At 42.0% G+C, this 22,852-nt stretch overlaps 1 protein-coding gene across 3 annotated transcripts in view; it reads right to left on the reverse strand.

Moving 5' to 3' along the window:
* LOC102288673 (Down syndrome cell adhesion molecule homolog) overlaps nucleotides 1-22,852 on the reverse strand; it is a 123,229-nt gene that overhangs the window by 94,272 nt on the left and 6,105 nt on the right. The window lies entirely within an intron of this gene.

The raw sequence follows: 22,852 nt of genomic DNA on the forward strand, positions 1-22,852 counted from the left end.
GGGGTAAAATGAGGGTAGTCAGCTTTTTCTGTGTCTCTGGTGCAAAAACTGCTGACCCCCGAAAGTGTTTTGTACTGGCTTCATAATGCTTCATTTAATGTTTGGGATCATCTGGGTTATGAGTGAACAATGGACAGTTGTTTCATGGGAAGGGATTACAGGGGACCACATGTCCACCAAAACAATAACCTCAACAAATGATCATGAAAATCTCTCCAATAGTGCACAGCATATGTTGCAGATTAAAGCCCTTTACATGGCATACTTTAGTCCCATGTAAACAGGATGAGCAAAATGTAATCTGGAATAATTACCTTGGTGTCTTCTATATTTTTTTCTTTCAGATTCCTTAACTTTCGCATATATATAATAATTTCAATAATTTAACACATAGTCAGATAAGTCACAGCGCTATAATATAAAAGAAAATGTACACAGAAGACCTTTCAGTTCACATTATCCTTGCATAACTGTCCGGCAGGCCTGTGCACCGTGTCCGTCAATATCACATAGTTTATGCATTTCCCACATGAGTGCAGAGTGGACAGAGGAATGGGAAGGGGGCTGATGAAGTAAGAGTTGTGGCTCACGAGCAAGACAGAAATCTTGGTGCACAGAAGAGACTCCAAATCACACTACAAAAATCTTGGCTTGAATTTCAGTGATGGAGTCGATGGGACACAGTGGATGGGAATGATTAGAGAAATCCAGTTCCACACAAGCTCACAATTTTTTTATATCCTCGTCTCCCAAAAAGCATCTGGAGGACTTTGCTAAAAGAAATGTCCTTTTCAACATTAATTAGCTTTAGAGAATCCAACAAGAGTCAGAGAGAGTGAGAGGAGGAATGTGGAAAATGAAAGATGAAAGGGAAAGATGAGAAGGCTGGTGTGTCTGCAATAAATGGAGCAGAATATGTAAAAGCACAGCTTGTGTGACACACTGACATGCTACGCTTCCTTTTAAGCTCTGCTCTTCTGGTTTAGATACCTTCTGAACCAGGTGCACCCAAAAATGTAGCACATATGTGAACACTTTAACACACACGTGCGAGCACTGACCTTGTCTCTAGACTCTCTGAAGTCCAGAGAAGGTAACAGACTCAAATTGAATGAATGTATCCTGGCCACACATGCTGTCAGACCTACCGCTGTTGCCTCAAGAGATGGGTCTGGCCCAAATGACCAGACACACATAAAGCAACCCAAATTGAAGCAGTAGTAATCTGATTATGTAGCAGCTGTCGCAGAGTGCCATGATTTCTGTGTTCACTGTGAACACTGTAGCACACATGCACGCTTCACTACACACAGTTACGCCGGTAGGACCCACGTACAGTGCAAGCATATAAGCATGTGTCCAAATAAATACTGTACACCCACATGGACAAATACAACTGCTCTCTTAAAATTTACAGTAGCTACAGGACCACACGTATCAACAGTTCTGATGCCTGTGATTACAGAGTTAAGACAACCAAATTCAAGACAGAGTAAAACAATAGACGGCATTTAAGGCATCAAATGGAAATAGTTTGTTACTCAGATCTTCCACTGAATGCAAGTTACTGAAATAAAGCATGTAGATGGTAACTGCAGGTCAGACAAACTGAAAACTAACAAAGCTGCACAAGAATAACTAAGAATAACTAAAGCAGAGAAAAAATAAAAAATGAAATGTGATCAGCGACTTGTTCCAAATCCTTTCTACACTGATTGCACTTTATAGGAAAATGCAGCAGAACTTTGTCAATAAGGATGAAACAGACTGCAGGGCTGGTCTCTTCTATTTGAATAAACAGGCACACACACTCAGAAGCAGAGCCACCAGTCTATTTCTTCCCAGGCTCTTTTATCTCATCACTTCTTCAAATTTCTTCCCATATCTGAGTTAATGGGAAAAAATGGAAATGTGCCTGTCAGTCAGAGAGCCGTCGTGCTGATATCAAGAGCGAGGCTTCCCTTACCGCACTGATAAAAACACATGATAAGACAAAGCAACTGTCAGCTGGTCAGTCTGCGGATGCAAGTCAATCAGTCAGTCAGTAGAGTGGGTCAGTCAGTTAATTAGTGAGTCAGTAGACCAGCCATGTGGCTGTATTAGTTAGTGAGCCAGCCGGCCAGCCAGTCAGTAAGTCTCTGCTTAAGTCAGTCATTTAGATGGCCAGCCAGACAGTCAATTAGAGTCAATATGTTAATCAGTGACTGCTGTCAGTCAGCCAGTCGGCGTGATAATGATGAACCACCAGCTCATGAAGGATAATGACAGCCAGTCTCACTCAGCCAGATGTTTCTTTATAGCTTGTTTTAATGTGATAACATGTGAACAGATCCAGCCCACTGAAACTGTCAACTGGGAATAAAGCTAAAAAGGCTGACAGATAAATAATCCCGTTTCACCTATAAAAACAAAACAAAAACAGATTTACACTGAAAGGATAGAGGAAGAAATCTGGGTTGACCCTGTTAACACAGGAGCTAAAAGTCACCATTCCCCCTGCAAGCCAGACTAACAGATCAAGAATTAGCAAGCAGATGGAAACAGTTTGCTCTTGTCTAGTGTGAGTGTTTTCTATTACAGCAGGGGGAGGAGGGAAGGTGCAGGGACAGACTGCATAATGCTGAGAAAGAGAGAGGAGAGTGGCAATGCGAGGGAGGCCTCTCTGATCACATCCACACTGCACATCAAAAATCAGAGGAAGAAAACGCTCACTTTCATCATCTGAGAACCGTTTGCTGAGGGGAATTGCAGTTTGTCGTTGTCTTTGACTACGACTGGGAAATTGTGTCTGTCGCATTCGTGCGTGCGCCTGTGTGTTTGCGTGCATGCGTATGGTTGTTCAAGTAGGTGTGCGTCTACGCCTGTGTGTGTGTGTTTAAGATGACACAGGGGGTGGTCGCATTTACAAACAGAATGGCATATGGTGCCTTGCTTTTTGGCAATCACGAGTGACAAGTGAGGAAGGGAATCAACAGTCAATGCCGGGTGTGCCGAGGGGTCGCGGGTAGCAATGGGAGGGCCTTGCTTAATGATCTCATCTGCGTTTGTGCACTTGAGTGTGTCTGTGTCTGTGTGTGCGTGTCTGTGCTTAGCCCTAGGCAATACAGTGCTGCTTTATGTAGATGAATGTGGAACAGGTCTCGCCATTTAACAGTGTTATATAAATACATTATAACAATACTGAGCAGGAGCTCAGCACAGAGCGGCTCTCAACGCAATGTCAACAGTTGCCTCAGGGCACGTTTTTCTTCCTTACTGCGTTCAGATCGCAAGATGAAAATCTTTCACACAGGCTCACAACCCCTCACCCTCTCCATCTTCCACTGCCACCCTAACACGCAAACACCCTCCTTCCTACGGTGCTAATTGTGGGTCCCATAAGGACGCAATGTGCGGGAGGGGCCCTGGGAGATTTGTCCAATTTGTTGGCTGGTGTCTTCTGGGTTAGGAAATGATTGACTAACGAGCACCATGCTCCTCATCGAGCCAATTCACCCTGTTAGTTACCGTTTGTCATTTGTGTCTAATTAAGATTTGAATTGTCTCCAGCAAATCCTGGAACAGACGCAAATATAAATTTGGGTTTCTACCAAGCGTGAAAATGCAAAAGGTGACAATCACGGATTTGTCTTACACCTGGGTGTCTTATGGTGTGATTCAACACGGTGAATTCCCCAGTCTAATGCTACAAGAGGCTCTGTTTTGCATCAGCCCCCACCCCCATTGCAAATAAGAGCGTCCAACCTTGCAGTCTAGCTAGTCTACTCGGACAGCTGGGCCGTCATATTTAATGTAGCACATGTCAACGTCAGCTTAAAAAAATGGACCAAAAAAGGATTTTCTTTAAAAGTTGGACAGCTGAGATTTTATTTTGATAATGCTGATAATACTATTAACTCTTTAATTGCCGGGAAACATAAATGTGTTAAAATGTGCTTCTAGCAGAAACGCTAAAAGTTTCTCAGTATTTGCTATGAACTCCTGCATCAGGCTCATTATTCTTCTCTGGGTCTCATCCACAGTGTGTTTTTTGTCCCATCTTCCTCACCTTACCCTGTACCAGTCAGAGCAGATGGCTGCCCCTCTCTGAGCCCAGTTCTACCAAATATCTCTTCCTGCTAAACAGTAGTTTTTCCTTCCCACTGTCACCAAGTGCTTGCTTAAAGGGGATCATCTGATTGTTGAGGTTTACTTTGCATTGTAGTTTTTTTTTTTATCCCACAACATAAACCACCCTGAGGCAACTGTTATAGGGATTTGGTGCTATATAAATAAAATTTCATTTCATTTAACTGCACTGAGGTTGGCAAAAACTATAATCTTTAAACCTGGCTCAGCTTTCGCTGCAACACAGCAACTGTAGATTAAGGGAACCATCTTGGCTTTAAAGGTGGTCTATAGTCAAACTTTTCAAGGTTTCCTGTGTGTTAAGTGTTAAAAAGTGGCAGTAACTTCCTAGCACTGCAGCTGGACCCTAAATACTGACTGCATTCTCCTCTGGACACAAATGATGGTGAGCAGCAGCACATCTGCATTTAAAGTAAAGAGACAAAAGGATAGCTCTGAAAAAAGCTATGTTTGTGAGGTATTTTGTGGAAAACGGGTTTAGAGATTTTATTCAACCGCAGGGTTGTCTATTAACTCGTTAGAAAAATACAGGACCTTTAATTAGCACGGACTATAACCCTCTGTTCGGTCCAGCAGGGTTCTGTAATGCACAGAGAATTATATTAGCTAGCGTTAGTGGAATGACAGCTATTGTGAACCGTTATGTGCATGGCCGCCATGCTGATTGCTGCCTAACTGTACATGGCCCAAGCCTCCTGGATAATAGGAGACTATTTTTAGAACAGCGGAGAGAGGGAAGTGGGAGAGGGACCGAGAGAACATATAGGGCTGAAATAGAGAGGGAGAAAAGGAGGTGAGAGAGAAAAGGGAGATTGCATTGACAATCATGCAACACTGAAGTAGCGCGGAGAAGACAAGAAAATGTTATGGGCAACCAAGCAACTAATAAGCTTGAACCTCAGCACTATGCATAATGCGACAGCTCATTACCGCCCAATTAGGCATTACAATGCCTTGCTTACTGAGGTTTATTGATGCAAATCAACCAGGAAAAGATACCCCGGTGCCAAAAAAACAGGAGGTGAAATTGGATGAGAATTTGTCAAAAGTACGGGCTCTGTGGCAGTTCAATCAATTTACAAAGTCTCTGTGGGGGAGGTCATCCAAATTAGAATGTGATTCTGACAATATGGAGCTGATTTTTTTCATCATCTCATTATCAAACCGCTGAGGTTTTCTGTGATATTATGATGACCCTTTTCACGGCATACAGCCACGCACTCGGTCTCCAATAATGTAATTAATTACACCATCTGTCTGGTACGCAATTACTTGGCATGCAACACCCCTCTTCAGATGTAAAAATATCTTAACACAGTTACAAATCATGTCACTCCTTCTCAAACGTTCCCAAACATGCATGCACAAACCCACCCTTGGAGTGACATGGAGAAGCTGAATGTTCCCTCCTACAGGTCTGCAGAAAGCCACCAGGATGCTTTAATTTCTTTATTTTCTTCTGGACTTCTAATTCCCCTCCTCCCATATGCCGCCTACATGGATTATCACATGCTACTAAACTCAGTCGGGATCTGGCATGAGGTAATTACTTTAATACAGTGTCGGGAGGGGTGCGGTGGGGGATGTTATGTACTGATAAGCTGCGTCCCTGTTAAAGTTTTCTAATATGTTGCCACTCAAATATGGCAAAAACATGGTTGAGTCAAGACTTCATATGCACTTGGTGCAATGCAACTGGTCAGGTCAGTGGTTCTCAGATTAGTGCCTGGGAACCCCATTTCCAACGGGTGTGCAAAATAGTAAAATAATTTTCTACAAATGACATGTTTTCGATATTAAACGTTTTCAGATCATTTAAGGTTGTTGCAAATGTTTCTTTCCAGTAAGGGCTCATTGGCTTTAAGCATGTGCAAACTGAGACATATTTTCATTTGGAGGTTTTTACTCATGAGCCTACAGCTGCATTTGGTTCGAGGCTGGTTTATCGTAGCTGTATAAGGTGTGGAGTATCAACTGTAGAAGAGTAAAAACACCAATGTGGGAACAAAAGGAGATTGAATGATACATGATAGCTTTTAATTCATGTAATATGTATATTTTGATGTTCCAGCCAGATCCAAAGAGCCAGGTGTTTTCCATCAACTCCTTTTTAAATTAAGAAATGTTGCATCTGTGTTGGCTTGTCCACGTTGCTCCCTGCTGATGTGTGGTCTCAACACAAACTGCAACTGTCTGCATTTAAATAATTTAACAGTCAATTACTCCAGTCATGTTTATGAGAGTGCAATAATACAGTTGTTTAAACGGAGCGGTCGCATTCACTCTCACTAAAGCTAGCTGTGGAGGGATCTGGCCGTCTTTGCTACATCATTTCGAGCGGAGGGAGACAAAGCAAGGAAAAAAAAACAGTCTCCATTTTGTTTCTTTCCCAAGGACAGAGAGGAAGGAAGACACTTGCACAGAAATTCTCCCCAAATACGTCCAGTTCAATGAGAGATTTTGCCAGTCAGTCACACACATACATGCACACGCTGCACATAGGCAGTAATAAGCACAGACATTCAATATCCACACTGACAAAGAAAGCACAAACACACACACAAACACACACACACACACTCTGCCTGGGCCGACTAATATTCACGCGTGTCAGGTGGATCGGTCCATTCAGGGTGAGAACAGAGGGGTGCGTGTGTGTGCACAGGTCCTGCCTGGTAGCGTTTAATGGACCAGTGGTGTAGTCCGATAAAGGGCAGCCATCTATCTGCACCCACCCAGTCAACTCTGACACTGTTTCCACGGAAACGGCACCCGCGGGAGCCAGAAAGGGAGGGTGAGACCTTGAGGGAGCATATTCTCCTGTGCTGTCAGACTGCCAGGAGGAAGGAGACCAGGGATGGAGTGATAGAGGGACGGAGGAGTGGAGGGAGAGCAGAAGGAGAGACAGAGGAGGGGTGCACCAGCCGCCTCACAGGGGTTAACTTTAATCAGACCTGACACACACACACCCCAGGAAAAAAGAGTGACAAATGCAACCAGAATCACATACTTACACAGATACACTTGCACAGGGAGAGGCGTCACACAGAGCCTGTGTTCATAAATGGCATATGGCAGACATAGAGCATGCATATGTATGTGCGTGTGGATGTCATGTTCCTGCAGATGAGTACACTGCGAAATGTGCAGCTAATAGAAAAGCAACACTTCCTGTTTCATTGTAAGATCGTTCTCTATTACTTCTCCGCACTTTGTGAGTGACACAAAAAGCCTCAGATTCAAAGGAGTGAGATAGCATTGCCGTCCCATAGCCAGGTCAGTGTCATCTCCAATTATATCACAAATTAACAACTTTATCATTCATCATGTGAGTTGTGTCAGGTAATTTGTGGAGCCTGATTCACTTCCAAAGTATAGACAAAGTGTCAAACCTCAATATGTGTTTGCAGAAACCAAAAGATGGCTATAAAATACAAGCTAACAAAACTACCACTATAGCTCCTTTGAAACATTGTCTCATCCTGCTTTAGAGAAACTTTAACCCCTCAGAAAAGTGATATGCTGTAACTACATTTTCCAGGTAGTAGATTATCAAATGAATTTTGCTTCCTTTTAGAGCTTCTGTAATAAATTAGCCAGAAGGATATAATAACAGGTTTGGCACAAACTGCATGTAATGCAAACAAGAAACAATAAATACCTAAGAAACGATCAATGGTAGATGATAGTCTGTGAAACAGAGAAAAACTGTTTCATACTTATTTATGCAAATTGTTCATGTTAAATAAGACTGGAATGTCAGTCCACTTCTACTAATATTTTGAACCATGATTTAATCAATAATAAAGGCCATGATCTACTCAGTCATTACCAGCACTTACAAAAGTTAACAATAATAATAATAAAGAACAAAAATCTGCTAATGGAAAAAATGCACACTTTTGTTTAGCCTATTGTGATCTCATTACTTTACATGCTTTAGTGCAGTTTTCTGTTAAACAGCAAATTTGCCATTCTGAAGTCATTATCATCATTACTACAAATCCACACTACATAAAAACCAGTCTACACAGCACTAAACTACAGTGAACCACACTGTCCCACAGCCGCTAGCACCAATTAGAAGGTGTAATCTCTGCACATCTATCTGCCAGGAGGCCTGGGCACAAACACTGAGAAAAGAGAAAGCGGGAGAGGAGGAGGAGAAAATAACCATTATTATTAGCAGGGCTGTCTGTACTGAAGGCCTGATCACCTTCTTTGCACACGCTCAGATTTCTGGGCTTTCTGCAGTCTGAGGACACACACATACCTCCTGTTAGGAAAGCTATTGTTGTAGACTTTTCCATAATACATCCTCATATCCCTCAACAACAAAATGCCACTAGTGAATCTTAAAATGACATACGGGACGTGAGGGTGGGCCGATTTGTTGGTCTAGTGCCTCTGTGAGACAGATGGTGAAAAAGACTCTGTGCCAGGAAGCCTTTAGGAGTCAGGTGAGGTAATACAAAGAGTTCACATTTACTGGATGTAGAAGCACACGAGTCTTGGGTTCACGTCCTGTTTGTAGCTGTTATTTAAAGGCAGTTTTGTTTAGTATTATCAATATTGTTATTACATTTAAGCACCTTCCACAAACTAAATCACACACCAGAAGCTTGTCTAACATTTGTATGGGTTTCCTGATAAGGCGTGGCGGTGGCCACACAACTAACCATCTGGAAAATTCTAAGATTTTACATGCAATTGTTCACGCAACCACAAGAGGCTATCTGCCGTTTTAACCCCCTTATGAAAAGAACAGTGTTGATTTTTTTTCTGGTGAAGTTGGGCAGCTTTTGGCAAACTGTAATTGAGTTGTAAAAAAGCAGGATTTTTTTGTTTTTTATATCCTTCTGTGTAATGCCGTCATCCTCCTTCTGCTCGTCTGCTGATTACAGTCTGTGTAGTGTCTAGCAGTGTAACACTGACTTAATGTTATTTTGGCTGAGCAGAGCCACTGCAGCGACCCAAATGTCCATATACTATAATCTAATCTAAGATGATTCTGGCTCCGGATTGGCTAATCCAACACCACTCTTCCTAATCTGATGTCTAATAGATGACATCTGGACAAGATGATATAAAATAGAAAAAAAAAAAAACACACACAGGAGGCAATCTGAGTGACTTGTTTGTGAACAATAATCCCGCCTGTACAGTATGTTTAATCACTTAAGCATCAGTTTAGCTACATGTTTACCACAAAGAGAGACAGACAAACATCTTTTCTTTGAGTCAAAGCTTACAATGACACTCTGATATCAACCTTTTAATGTTGTGCTTTCAGCCAAAATCCAATCACATGATTTTATTTCACTTTTATCGAAACATTTTAAACTGATAACTAAACCGGTTACACGCTTTAGCTGAGAGTTTTAGAAGTAAATAATGAAATACCTAATAAATAGTTAAAACGAGCTCGTCATGCTCACCTTTTTCTAGACAGCATGTGTCTTCCCTGCATTCACACCTCTCTCTAAAAAGAAATGAATAAGTACAGAGTCTATTTCTGCTGGTGTCAACACGTTCCTTTGAGTGTATAATGGATCAAATCATCAATAATCAATTGAATCTGTCACCTAGCGGAGGGAGCCCCCCTCGCTCTGACTGCCTATTTTTCTTCTGTCCACTCTGGAGGTGTGATACAAACCCTGAGTGGATGTTCTGTGTCTTTTTCCAAGCTGCGGGAGACCTTCTCAAAGAGCATAGCAACAGACCTGTCTACCCTGTAAAAATAGGATTGGCTTCTGTGAAGCCGACTCGACGCCACAGATACAACACACACACACTTCACTTCATTGATTATGCGCCCAAGCCCCCTCAGAGCCCAGCTTTACAAGTGATGTCTTCCCCTCTTCGCCTTGCTCGCTCTCCTTATAGCCCACATTTTCATCCTCTCGCTCAGATTTTGAGTCATTTACCTGCAACCGCATCAATATTTTAACCTTTCTGGATGCGGAGACTTCCATTATTTTTTCCTTTTGTATATTTCTATTGTTTCCTCTGGATAATGAAATGTTAATGTTACATGGGAATGAGAGACAGACTATAAACACACAGCGAAGACAAAACAGTGGGAGCCATGTTGCAGAAACTGTGAAAACTGAGGCCATCTTCATAGGTGGATTCTTTCTATTTAAATGTACACTTTATTGTATGCAGTAAGACAAATGCTGCTAACGTTATTAACTAATTTGACAATAATAAATTTTTTGAAATCAACAGATAAACCAGTTTTATCTTTATAACTGTAAGCTGTGCTGTGGTTTAGAGACGGCTTAAAGCACATTAGTGATCATTTTTGATTCATTTTAGGCGTCTACAGTGCTGATGCTGTGAAGAAACAAAGCTACACCATATTGCACCAAAGGACTCTCCCTGTTAAATTGAGCAATTATTAACTTGGAGGCAAAATGTTATTTACATCCTGTTACTTGTTGCTTATTCATCGTCAGATTGAGCCGCTACAGATATGGTGGCTCTAAATTTTAGGCGGTACATCAAGTGATTTTCACAAATTATGCCAGTAAAGGGGAAAAATATGTAAACATTTCATACCCGAGAGTGTTTCATCCCATTATTTAGATATTATAGGCCTCTGCGAATCAGGGTCTGCACACTGTAGCATACAGATATTTCACACCAGCTTTCAGCAGCTGTCTATTAGAGTCCGATAACGCAGAGAGAAGTATAAAATGCAGGTGCCAGGGCAGCGGAGTCTGAGCAAACAAATACCCTAAGAGGTTGAGCAGATGTATTGAAAGCTGTTGAGTGATGTGTTTTTTCTTTATTGCAGTGCACACTGTTGACCGAGACAGAAGGAAACATGGATATGGAGCAAAGAGAGAAAAAGGGAGACGAGGTGTTATAGCTTGGCCACAATGTGTTCATGAGGGTGTTACCCAGAAAAAGACCAGACTGCACTGTATACGTGGCTCACAGATTATGGCTTTGACAACACCTTCCTTCTTTTATTTTAATTTTTTTTCTTGAGTAGAATATTCAAAATGTATTGGTTTAAGAAAATTTCCAATAATCAAAAGCAAATTAAACCTAATCTCTGATTTCAGAGTTTTGGAAATGTGCACATTATCTTTAAATGTGCTCTCTTTTCAAACAATATGCTCTCATTAATGGTTTCTCGCTACATCTATTTGGGAAACTCAGATTATGGGTTATCCTGGATTATGCAAAGGACCCTATGCACAAACACTTATCAGTTTCATTTCTTTGTCCTCCCAATGATATTCATGCCAAATCCCACAGCGCCATATCTTTGCTCACAGCTGGCAAGTGTAACTAAAGGATTATGCAAGCAGCTTCTACAAGCAAATAGATTTCTCTCTACTTCAGAGGAAACTGCTAGTTATGCAGCGCCTATCTGTCCGCCAGGCATGCACAAAAACATGTCTCCCCTTTTTCATTTTTTTCCCACTTGTTTTAACAGAGGGAGATGGAGAGAGGAGAGAAGAGCAGGAACGGGAAAGTAAACAAAACGAGCATTGAACCAGAAGGCTGTTCGCGTATAGGCACAGCCATTTTGTATTGTACGGCTGGCTGTACCGTAAACCACAGGCGTGCACACCTTTGGATTTAATGGAATATGGCTGCTAAAACAATAGAAGGCTGAACTTTGCGCGAACTGGATTTGCATTAAAGCACATGATTAGACAAGGCGCTGCCTCCGCCTAACAAGCCAATTAACATATGCCACTGGATAAACACTGATTGTCCACTTAGCTTCTCAGACTGAACCCCAGCTCATGACTGATGCCTCGTAGCGGCAGCGCTGTTGGAAACATACGACACGAGGCTCCAGCTATTTGCTGTATGCAAATATTTGGAAGGTTTATTTCCCCATAAAGCTCTCGGCTCAACTCTAGCCTATGACGGCAATTTCTGATTGTCTGCATGGCCTCCCCACCGTCCCTGGGGGAAATGTGTATTAATTAGCATCGATCTGGAGGAAGAAAACACAGAGCAGATTGGGGCAGGTCCAAGGCCATCACAGATGCAGAGGCTTACTCGAAATAAGGCATTGCACATTTTAAGCAGCTATCTGTCATCCCCACCCAAAGCAGAACACAATAAGTGAAACATTAATGTTATTGTGTGCTAAATTAACTCAATCAACAATATACACCTTTTTTAACCTAGATATCGGTGAGCATGTTTTGCGGAGACATCCAGACTTTTTGTGCCTCCCTCAGGCACTTTCTAATATACTGTAAATACAGTCAGAGTGCTGACCTCAGCTCCATCAGCTTTTGGACCATTTTTCTTCGATAATGTCCTAAAAGCCATAATGTAAATGTTTCTCGATCAGCAGCAATCAAACGCCCCGAGATGCATTCCATATCTTCTTGCTGAGGAGGCAAGGCCTCTTTGAGCCATTAGACTCCAAACAGCTGTGAAGGCCTCGTTATGTGCACAGCAGTGTATCACTGGACTCTCACAGAGAGCTCTGATATCTAATTTATTTTTTAAAGATGCATCTATCAGATGATGTGCAGCAAAGTCAGTTTAGGATTATGCTACTCTTTTTTTTCCTTTTCCTCCTCGCTTCCTTTATCTGTCTCCATCTTCAAAATTTGTGCGTGAACACATTTTGTTCTTTTAATCTAAACTCTGCAAAGGTTCAGTCACGGCCATTTTCACTGATTATATCTGAGCTTCTTTTGAAAATAAAGCTGTTATATTATGGTAATCAGTCAGGGGACAACAGGAGCAAAGAGCTGTAAATCACTGACAAGCCTTATAGATACAGCAATAAATCATAAAGCAAAGGAAATAATAAAACACTTACCTTTTGAACCCATTTAAGGCTGAAATTCATTAACCATGAATTAAGAGAAATTCATCTGTTTTGATAACCGATGCATCATTTATCAAAACGCATGACAAGCGACTGCAAACGATCTTGACACTTAGACTTTCTCGGTTGTGCAGATTCTTTATTGCTTCTTAAATTAAACCTTAAAGTAAAGTGCACATCTTTGAGTTTTAGACAGTTGGATGGATAAAAACAATATTTGAATAGACCGGTGTTTGGGACTTTGGTCTTAGGGGCATTATAATAATTTATGCACTGGCCTTATATGGGGAAACATAGCTACTGCCTCTAAATATATATGAGATTTCTCAGTCAGAGTAGTTGGATAAACTTAAATGTTACATTGTTAAACAATTTCCAAAGCTCCCTTTCAGAGAACATGGAATTTTTTTGGCTGGATGGCGGTACTGTGCTACTATTAATACAACTATTCTGTCTCAGCCAGCTGCAAAAAAGAAACCCAAGAACCATTTTATCTACAATATGTTTCCATTTTTCAGAGACAAAAGACAAAGGAAAGGAAAGGAAAGGAAAGGAAAGTTTGCTGGAAGAAATAGACAACAATTACACTTGCCCTAGGAGGCCGAGGGAACCTGACCACGTTGCTATGGAAACTCAAGTACAGCAGAAAGTAACACGAAAATCAATTCAGATTGAGCTTATCTCTCCTCTCTCTCTTTCCTTTCTCATTTCGCAAGGGCTACAAAGCATGCTTCCACTCTGAATCACATTTTTAACTATTGCTGGGCTGATGCAGCACTAATCAGAACAAACACAAAGACTTTCCTTCCATTCGACCCTTAAATGGGAGGAAAAAAATGTGGATTATAGGATCCAGAAAAATGCTTCTTCAAACGCACACCTTAGAAACTGTATGAAAGAAAGATGCAGGCGAGAATGTGCTGCGACACAACACAAATCAGCCTCTGTCTCAGGCGCTCATTCTTGTGCTTTCTTTCCTTTCTCTCCATCCTCTTCACTCACTCCCTCAAAGGGGCAACAGCAGCTGTACGCAGGTGATAAGCGTGTGCGGCGATGGGCGCTCGGCTGTGATAGGCTGGCTCAACTCCTACGCTGATGTGAAGATTACAGGCTGCGTCTGTCAAAAGGCCACTCTGCCCGTGGTTGTCACCTCGTGACGTCACTGCTGCAAATGACAGTTTGACTGGCCACATACACGCACAGCGCCATTAATGCTTCAGTACGACGCGTCCTCTCAGGTTTAAGAACCTCTTGTACAAGAAGTCCCCCACATATCTCGAAATCATTAATTCAGTGCGGTAATATCACAGGAAGCTTAATTATAAATGTTTTTGTCTGCTTTTAATTGCACACAGACACACAGCTAGCACACAGTGAGGACATAGCAGACCCGCTGTTTTCACCACAGCCCCTTAGCAGCAGTCCACCGGGAGTTTGGGTGTTTGGATCTTAGTCACTGGCTGCACAATGACAAGGTGAGGTCAAAGACGGGCCACGAGTATATCGAGTGTGTGATTGTCTGTGTGTGTCTAAGTGTTGTTCTCAAGGCTCATGCCAAAGAAGAGGCAAGAGGAAAGAAAACGAGCCTTGAAGAAAAATAATGATGCTTGATGCCTCATACATCAAGGAAAAGATGGAGGGTCACCTTGCTGTGAAGTCAGCTGGTCATTTACTTGTGATGGATTCAATCTGGAGAGCGATTTGTCCATTTGTCACCGGTGAAGTCAACTCAAACTTGCACGATGCGCTAAAACTGTGCAGTAATTGGACATTTCAGGTGTTCGGGGAATGGCTAAAACAAAGCTGTATCAGAAGAAAAGTGACCAGTTATAGCTGCTTGGCACCAAAAAGAACATTAAAAAAAGAACAGTACAGCGACTAACATTGATAAAAATTACGATAGTATATTTGTTGCACTAGTCCCAAACACTGATTAATGTTCAAGCCACCAATCAGCTCAATCGGGTTCATTTTCTTTTATTATTTGGCAAAAGAGTTTAAAGGTTGCACTTTTAAAATATTCTGATGATATTAGCAGGCTTCACCAGGTCACTGTATTAAGGGTTTGGGGTAGGATTAGTTTCACATCTTCACCTGTATTGGGGAAAATGGAAATCCTATAACAGAAAAGGTCTGGGGCTAAAATGCATGCAACAACATGTAATAGTTTCTAAAACTATGTTTGTTTAGCGCGTGGCAAAAATACACCCTAACGCTAGCCCAGATGAATGTGAACAGGTCAACGCTTGAGGAGACACAGCAAAGAAAAGGAAAAGAAACAAAGTCTAGTCAAATTTGATCGACCTGAGAGGGAAATTCTGCCTCCCAGACACTGATTCTTATTTTTCATAATGCAACTCAATGGCAATCCTGCCTGGTCAGAGCACGTGTCTTTCAAGTCCCAAGCATTTTACAGAGGCTGTCCGGTAACATTTGTAGCAACTAAACCTGAGCTGAGATAACACGGAGAGCTCCCAGAGCTCCGTAACTCGGGAAGATGCAGTAGTGTTTTCACAAGCTATAGCTGGATGTTAAGACGAACTTATACATCCACACAGTGTTTGGTTGTAAAATTAGATCCCTCTCTCTGACTCTGATTGGTGTCCACTGCAGGTGTTCTGAAACCATGATCATGTCTAATCAGTGTTACAGATGCCCAGCATGGGGCCCACGGGCTCCCAGGCACTGTGTGAAAGTTTAAAGAGGCTCAATGTGATTTACTGTATTTTTACAGATTTACCACCCTGGGAGAAGAATAAGAGCACGTATTAATCCTTGATTGGATGGAAGATGTGAGAGAGAGAAAAAAATGGAGTGAAAAATCCCTATTAGGTCAGCAGAGTAATTTGAGTTATTAAGTGCCTTTTTTACTCTAATCAGTCACTTAAGATGGGATCAGACACTGCTGCATTATGGGATGTGACTGAGCACACCAGTTTGTCTCAATTTATCCCAGTGCTTGAGCTGGGAACATATGGACACATTCCTCCGTGAACCCCACCACCTGTCATGCATGACACATGCAGACACATGCATGAGCACAGGGTGCTTGCACCTACGCAGCCATTTCATTCAGCAGCCCACATACAGGAGAGTTTATAAACAGAAATTAATTGCTTGTTCCGGCTGTAATTAGCTCACACCATGCTTATTACTAATCTGTGTTTTGGCCCGGCGCCAGGCTAGTTCTGGCCCGGATCCAGTCCATTTTCAGCCGAGCGTTGCTCTACAGTAATCCAAAAGCTCAGGCAGGATGGACCTTTTCCTCTAGATGAGCTTCTTTCAACCACAAAACTTAAATTTCTAACTTTTCTCTGGAAAAAAAAGCTAAATTATTTACATCTTTCTATTTCTGTCTTATTTGTTAAGGTAATAAGACAATGCGTATAAGATCAACAGTAACTTCAAATTGCATGTCATCTCGATAGTCTACACTTTCTTTCAGCAGATCGCACTGGCCTCCGTAACACAAATTTCCTAAAATGAGATCACTGCACTCGCAGCACACTCTTCCAAATCAGCGCTTATCTAAGCTTCTGTCTTCAGGCCAAGTCAAAAACAAAGCGGCATCCCCCATAGCCAAATTGCCTATTAAAGATGAGAGCATGTTCAGTCTCCCATTGCGCCTAGCCATCACCACCCTAATCATTCTCAGCCTAAACAGCCTAATGGCTGCCATATTGCTACTGTTTATTAGTAAACACTGATGGAAGAATGCCCGCCTCAACAGTTGTTGATTTTGTCTATCCGTATGGAGTATCAGCTGGGAATCACAGCCACCGTGCCAGAACGCTGCCTGCTGTTCAGTCCCCCATCACTAAACAGATTGCTTTATTGTTTTATGTGCATAGCGATTATGTCAGTAGACGGTTTAATATAAAACATGAACATCAGTGAAACAGTTGTTCAACAGATGAACTAAAAAAAAAGAAAAAGGAAAAGAGAGGACATGAAAGGAACTTTTTTAAAAATTGCATTGTGTTTCTGTGAGAATGTACGAGTCTGTGCATCAGCTCCAGAGCTGGATTCTTCAAAGATCACCTTAGGTTTAAGATGCTTTTGGGAAGCCCAGTCCAAGATTGATTTCCCTCCATCTCAGTCTCAGTAACCCTTCTATCGATCCTTATCAAATATGTATCACGTCCTCAAGCCCTCACCACAACTAAGATGGAGACTTCAAACAGTGGAAGCTCAAAGAGAAAGTCAGAGGGGAGCGAGGTTTTCTTTATCTCTCCTCTGTGCTGAAGGAAGATCTGAATCCAAATAATAATGTACAAAGCGTAAAAATGTTCCTGAACCATCCAAAAACCGCTGCTTATTAAAGAACCTTCAAGATGAAAATGTGATCCCAGCTATTTTAAAGCCTCAAACATCAAAGCTTTCAAAATAACACGGTGTGAATGCCACCCAACAGCGAGCTAAGAAAAGGCAACAGTGAGATGACTGCGCGCACAATGCGTGTACACAAGAAAACATCTCCGTGCTAACCTCACTTCTTGCTAAAAGGGTCTTGTCTCGTCCTGTTCCAATTCCCCAAACTCCCCTTCACGCAGCACTCATAAGTCGCAAATGCACAAAATGCATCCTTCAGCTCGCGTTCCCATAATTCTCTGTGGCAGCAGAGTGATTAATGCGCACAACTATTGATTTTGCTTTTTGCTTTTTTTATTACGAGAGAGTGGCCTTAGCCCACCAACCCAAAACACTCCTTATGTGACAACATCACAAGCTGCACACACAACAAATATGTGCTGTTAAAAATAGAAATAGTTACTCGGAAGCAGCACATTTACAGAGAAACATACTATAGAAAGAAAAAGCACCCCATCTCCTTTAGAGTCAGTGTGTGTGTGTGTGTGTGTGTGTGTGTGTGTGTGTGTGTGTGTGTGTGTGTGTGTGTGTGTGTGTGTGTGTCCTTGTTGAGGACAGAAAATTGGCTTGGCACTATACTTGTGGGGACCAACAGTCACTTATGGGGACAAATGCCCATCCCCACAAGTTTGAAAGGCATTTTTGAGCTCAAAATGTGGTTTTAGTGTCAGGGTTACAATTAGGTTGGTATTAGGTTAGGATAGGCATTCATTTTTGATAGGTTAGGGTAAGTGGCTAGGGAAAGCATTATGTCAATTAGATGTCCTCACTAAGTATGAAAACAATGTGTGTGTGTGTGTGTGTGTGTGTGTGTGTGTGTGTGTGTGTGGGGACTGGGAAAAGGGGTGCAGTGAAAGACAAGGGTCAGCATTTCACTAACTGCTGATCTGTGTGGGAGGAGGGGGGGAGCAAAATGATAGGCGGTGTTGTTTTCATAGGGTTTCACTGCAGAATGGGTGGAGTGTGGTGCAAACGCACACATACACACAGGCACATATATGTGCTGATATGCGCACGTGCTCATAATAATATCTTGAGCTTTCTCTGAATTCCAGTCATCGCACTCTTGTGCTTGACCCATTTTCAAGCCCCCCCCCCCAACAACAAGATCAACAAACCCTGCTCGTGTGGGGAGGAAGAAACAGAAATTTGAAAGAGACTGAAAGTGAGAACGAGTGAAGAAAGCTTTAAAGAGGAAGACAGAGGGACAAGATCATGTGGCGAATGTGATGCAGTCTCTTGTTTACCAAAGAAAAAGCCTCACCCACACGTCTCTCTAGCCCTTCCTTCTCACTCTTTTGTTTCCTCAACTCTCCCCTCACTTCCTTTCTTCTAATCTGTCCTCTCCTTCTCGACATTTCATTGCATCTTATTCCCTCGCAAGCTCATTCCTAGCACTGTGCCCTCCTCTCAAGGTTGGCCTGACTTTGGGCGTGTTGAATTTACAGCCCCATCTCTGCCTGCCTTCTCAGTGCCCTCACTGTCAATCTCAGTGAAAAATGGAGACGGTGGCACATCACTGGCATGATAAAAATCCTGCAACAGTGATCACGTAAACCAAACACCTACAGTAGCCCCTTTGAAGACATCCTTTACATTCCCACGACTGGGCCGCTGGCTGGTTAAGGCTGTGATTCTATTAGGAAGCAAACTGTTTAATTAGCCCCTATAAGCACTCACAAGGAAGAGAGACGAGTGAGCAGAATGCAAGAAGCCAACACGCATGTGACTGAAAAATGTAGCCAGATTTTTTTTTTGTCCCCTTCGCCGATGCTCTGAGTATTGGATGGAGTTATTTGCATAAAGCAAATAAAAAAATAGCATTTTCCATGCAGGAGAAAATTGACTGGGGCACTGTGCCAAGCAGGTTATGCAATGAAATGAGAGGAAAAGTAAGAAGTCCGACAGCCAAGGCCGGCGGAGGAGGATGGAAGAGAAGAGAAGTATTTTCCTCAGTCAAACATAAACATAAAAAAATGTCAACATCTGATTTTATCATTATGGATAAACACTATATTACAATATATTATGTATAGTGTATACAAACCAAAAAAAACTCTCTTTAAAACGTGCACGGTATGATCCAGTGATACAGGATATGTTTGTAGTTCTATTTTGCAATTAATAAACAGTTAATAAATATTGGAAATATTTAGTTTATCACAATATAATTTGCAAACAAAATCAAAACAAACAAAAAATGTGATATTTGTTAATAAATGAAGTATGCAGACATGTTTTTGGTTAAAAAAAAATATTACTGAATAGTAAAAATATATTTATATAAAGATTTGGCCAAATCTAGACGACAGACAAGTGCTGTACTCTTATAGAATGTATGCACTGTCCAAATTTTATTCAAACATCGGAGAAGAAGAGTTATGCAATGTTGTGTGGAATTTAGAGGGTGGACAGCCAAGATGGCAGCACACCCTGGAAGTAGGCAGGACCTGTGGAGTCTCTTCCTTCCTTCGCACTCTAAGCCTGTGTCTTACTGTATTGCACAATAAAGCTTCCTGTCTTTCATCTCTAACCTAATCTCCTGCCCGAAAAGACGAGAGGCATGCGTTTTCTTTCCCTGAAGGAGGCCGTATCTCCCTCCTTGTAACAGGGAGATATGGCCTCCTTCTTCTTTTCCTGTCCTCTCCCCATCCTACCTGACCCCTCCTCACCTTTCCCCTCTTTACCAGCTGTCCCCCAGGGAGTTTCTGCAGGTCATCGGTCTGGCTTACACGTCATTATCATAGGCTGTGTCAGGTTTCCTCCCGGATTAGTTTGTGATAGGTGTACAGGTTTAGTTTCTCTTAGCCTAAGTACATTACAGCACTGGGCCTGATAGGTCTCATCAAATGAATCATATCATTCATTTTGATTTTAATAGTTAGAAACCAAAGCTACAAATCCCCAGCAATTTAAAAGACAACGATATGAGGCTGACTATTACAAATGATGAGATGGTTGATAAGTGTTGTCAGTGGTCAGTGACAGCTGAGCCTAGTTCTTCCAGAAGTTTCATCCTGTTAAAAGAGAGTTTTTCTTCCCACTGTTGCCAAGTGCTTGATCAAACATTTCCCTTCTTAAAGTCATTTTATCATTTTGTCCTGTATTTTCATTCGAATTTGTGCTCAAATTGCACAACATACGTAACTATGAACATCCTAGAGACAAGCACAAGGTCTCTGAGACAACATATTCTCTGCAGCTCATTCGGCGTTTAAGCACTGGTTTTGCAGAAGCTCTTGTCTGAAACCAAGGCCGCCCGGCTCATTAAGCTGCCTCATATCATGAATGATAGGAGACAAAAGGCAGGTAGATAGAAAACACAGAGACACACACTATCCCTTTTCAAAAAGCACGGGCACTTGACATGCAAACACACCAGGGTGTGTAAAAAAAAAAAAAGAAAAGCTCTGCATTTACATGAATGTGTGCACACAGGTAGTAAGACAACAGGAGCGCACACGTGTATTCAAATAAAGGTCCATCATATAAAATCCTGGCAGGACCACAGTAGGACACAGCTCAACTCCTCCCCTCCCTACTCTACCTTCCTTCCTTTCATATTTTTTTACCCCTTTCATCTCTGTATTAGCTCTGTCAATTGTTTATCAAAAGCGGCGAGGAGGCGATCGGAGCCGGCCATTTGAAAGCTCGTGCTGCGAGATCCATTTTAAAATTCATGACGGGTTAATGGTATGTTAGTGGCAACATTAGGACCCGGTGAGCTTGCATCATGCTCATTCACATTGAAAACAGGCCGCTTCAAATGACTACTAAGCAGTCCTCGTTCTGAAAGGTAATTCATATTGTAATTAACTTTTCAATCACAGCTGATTAATTAAGACAAGCTCTAGTCTGTAATTATGCATCTATTTTTGACCCTAATGTGAATCACTGGATATTCCACAGATGTCAGCAGCTGCGATTTGAGCCAGTTTCCTCTCTGCGACTTAGAGATCTCAAAAGGCAAAAACTCACACCTGAACATTTTAAGCAGGGAGCACATTGTTGGTATCAGCTTAGATGTTTCAGAGCCGCAGGTCTTTATCACCATGATCTGCCACAATGTTTTAACCATTTTGATTATTTCAGCCTCTTTACAGAGAAATATCTTATAAAAGATGTGTCTTTCTTCTAATTCTGATGCACCGTGCAAAGGTAGAGAAGTGCACTTGATGTTACCGCTCCCAACAAAAACCTGAGATTAATAATTCAGTGAGGCGGTGGGATAGCTTTATTTTGTGTCCTCTGAGACTAAATCGTCTTTTATGTAAAACTGAATAAAAGAAAGGAAAGGGCTGTGGAAAAAAAAAAAAGTCGGAAAACTAGGCTGGGCCAGACTGCATCCCCCTGCCATTGTCAAGCCCGGTTGGTATCCTTATGGTGTCTCTCACTCACTCTCTTGTTCTTTGCTCACGCACAAACACGAGCACACAACACACACACACACACCTCCTAACCCTCCTAGAGTAAACATACCCTCTCCATAACAGTGCGCGGTGAATCCGCTCATGCATCAGAATCTACCATCAAATATTTATCACCGAGCAGCAGTGATTTTGACCGTGTGCTCATGCTTTTGACAGCACTCGCCTGCTGCAATACTTATTGGAGTAAACACAGACAATCCGATATCGTTGTTCTTTTGAACACTCGTGCAAGAACTCAAAAGAACACCAAGTGTACAATATAATCCATCAAAACTTCACTGCATATTCTATAGGCCGTCTGGCCTGCGGTAAAAAGCACAGACATCACTGTGGACTGTATCAGAGCTGATTTGGAAAAATAACTGGCAGACATGCATTTTAATTTGCAGAAATGGCACAAATACTACTCCTGGTCTATACACGGAGAGGCGTTCTTCATGTATTTTCTAATTCAGGACAACAAACTTTTGTTTTTGATCTAGAGAACACACGTAAAAGTATTTCATTTGCATGGACGCTTTTGTTTTTTCAGTCACACTTAAGATAAACATCATCTCTGGGTCTTGTCTACATGATTCATTTCATTTGCGGAACCTAATCATATCTGCATGCTGCGTATTTGCTCGCTCTCCGTGACATTAGGCAATGTCTTCAACCAGCAGCTTGCAGCGAGTAACTCGAGTAACCTCGAGTAAATAAGTCGCTGGCATGGATCAGAAGACACATCTTCATGCTTGAGCACACACATTTAAAATGCCACCAAAACACCGTCCCAGATTCTGCCTTCAGTCAAATGACATCAAGTGCTCACTTACAGGTCCCTGAACGCCACAGTATGAAGCAAAATCAGCCAGCGGGCAGTACATGGAGCAATCAAAGAGATAAGCATCCCATTTAACCTGAGTAAAAATTCAAGCTACAGAACGTTCTGGTGTGTTGCGCTATCCCGCTGTGCCACTGGATTCAAATAAGGAGGGTAAACTAGGTCATTGGTATGTAATGCTATGTAAACTGTCCCACTTTACCCCTTGCTGGACTCAAAATGGCGTTGGCTGAGGTGGAGTGTGTACAAGAAAGAGAAGCCCAGTGATTCAATGTGACA

Source organism: Haplochromis burtoni, unplaced genomic scaffold (genome assembly GCF_018398535.1).
Source record: "Haplochromis burtoni strain Fernald_Lab_line unplaced genomic scaffold, NCSU_Asbu1 Contig_88, whole genome shotgun sequence".
Classification (NCBI taxonomy): domain Eukaryota; kingdom Metazoa; phylum Chordata; class Actinopteri; order Cichliformes; family Cichlidae; genus Haplochromis; species Haplochromis burtoni.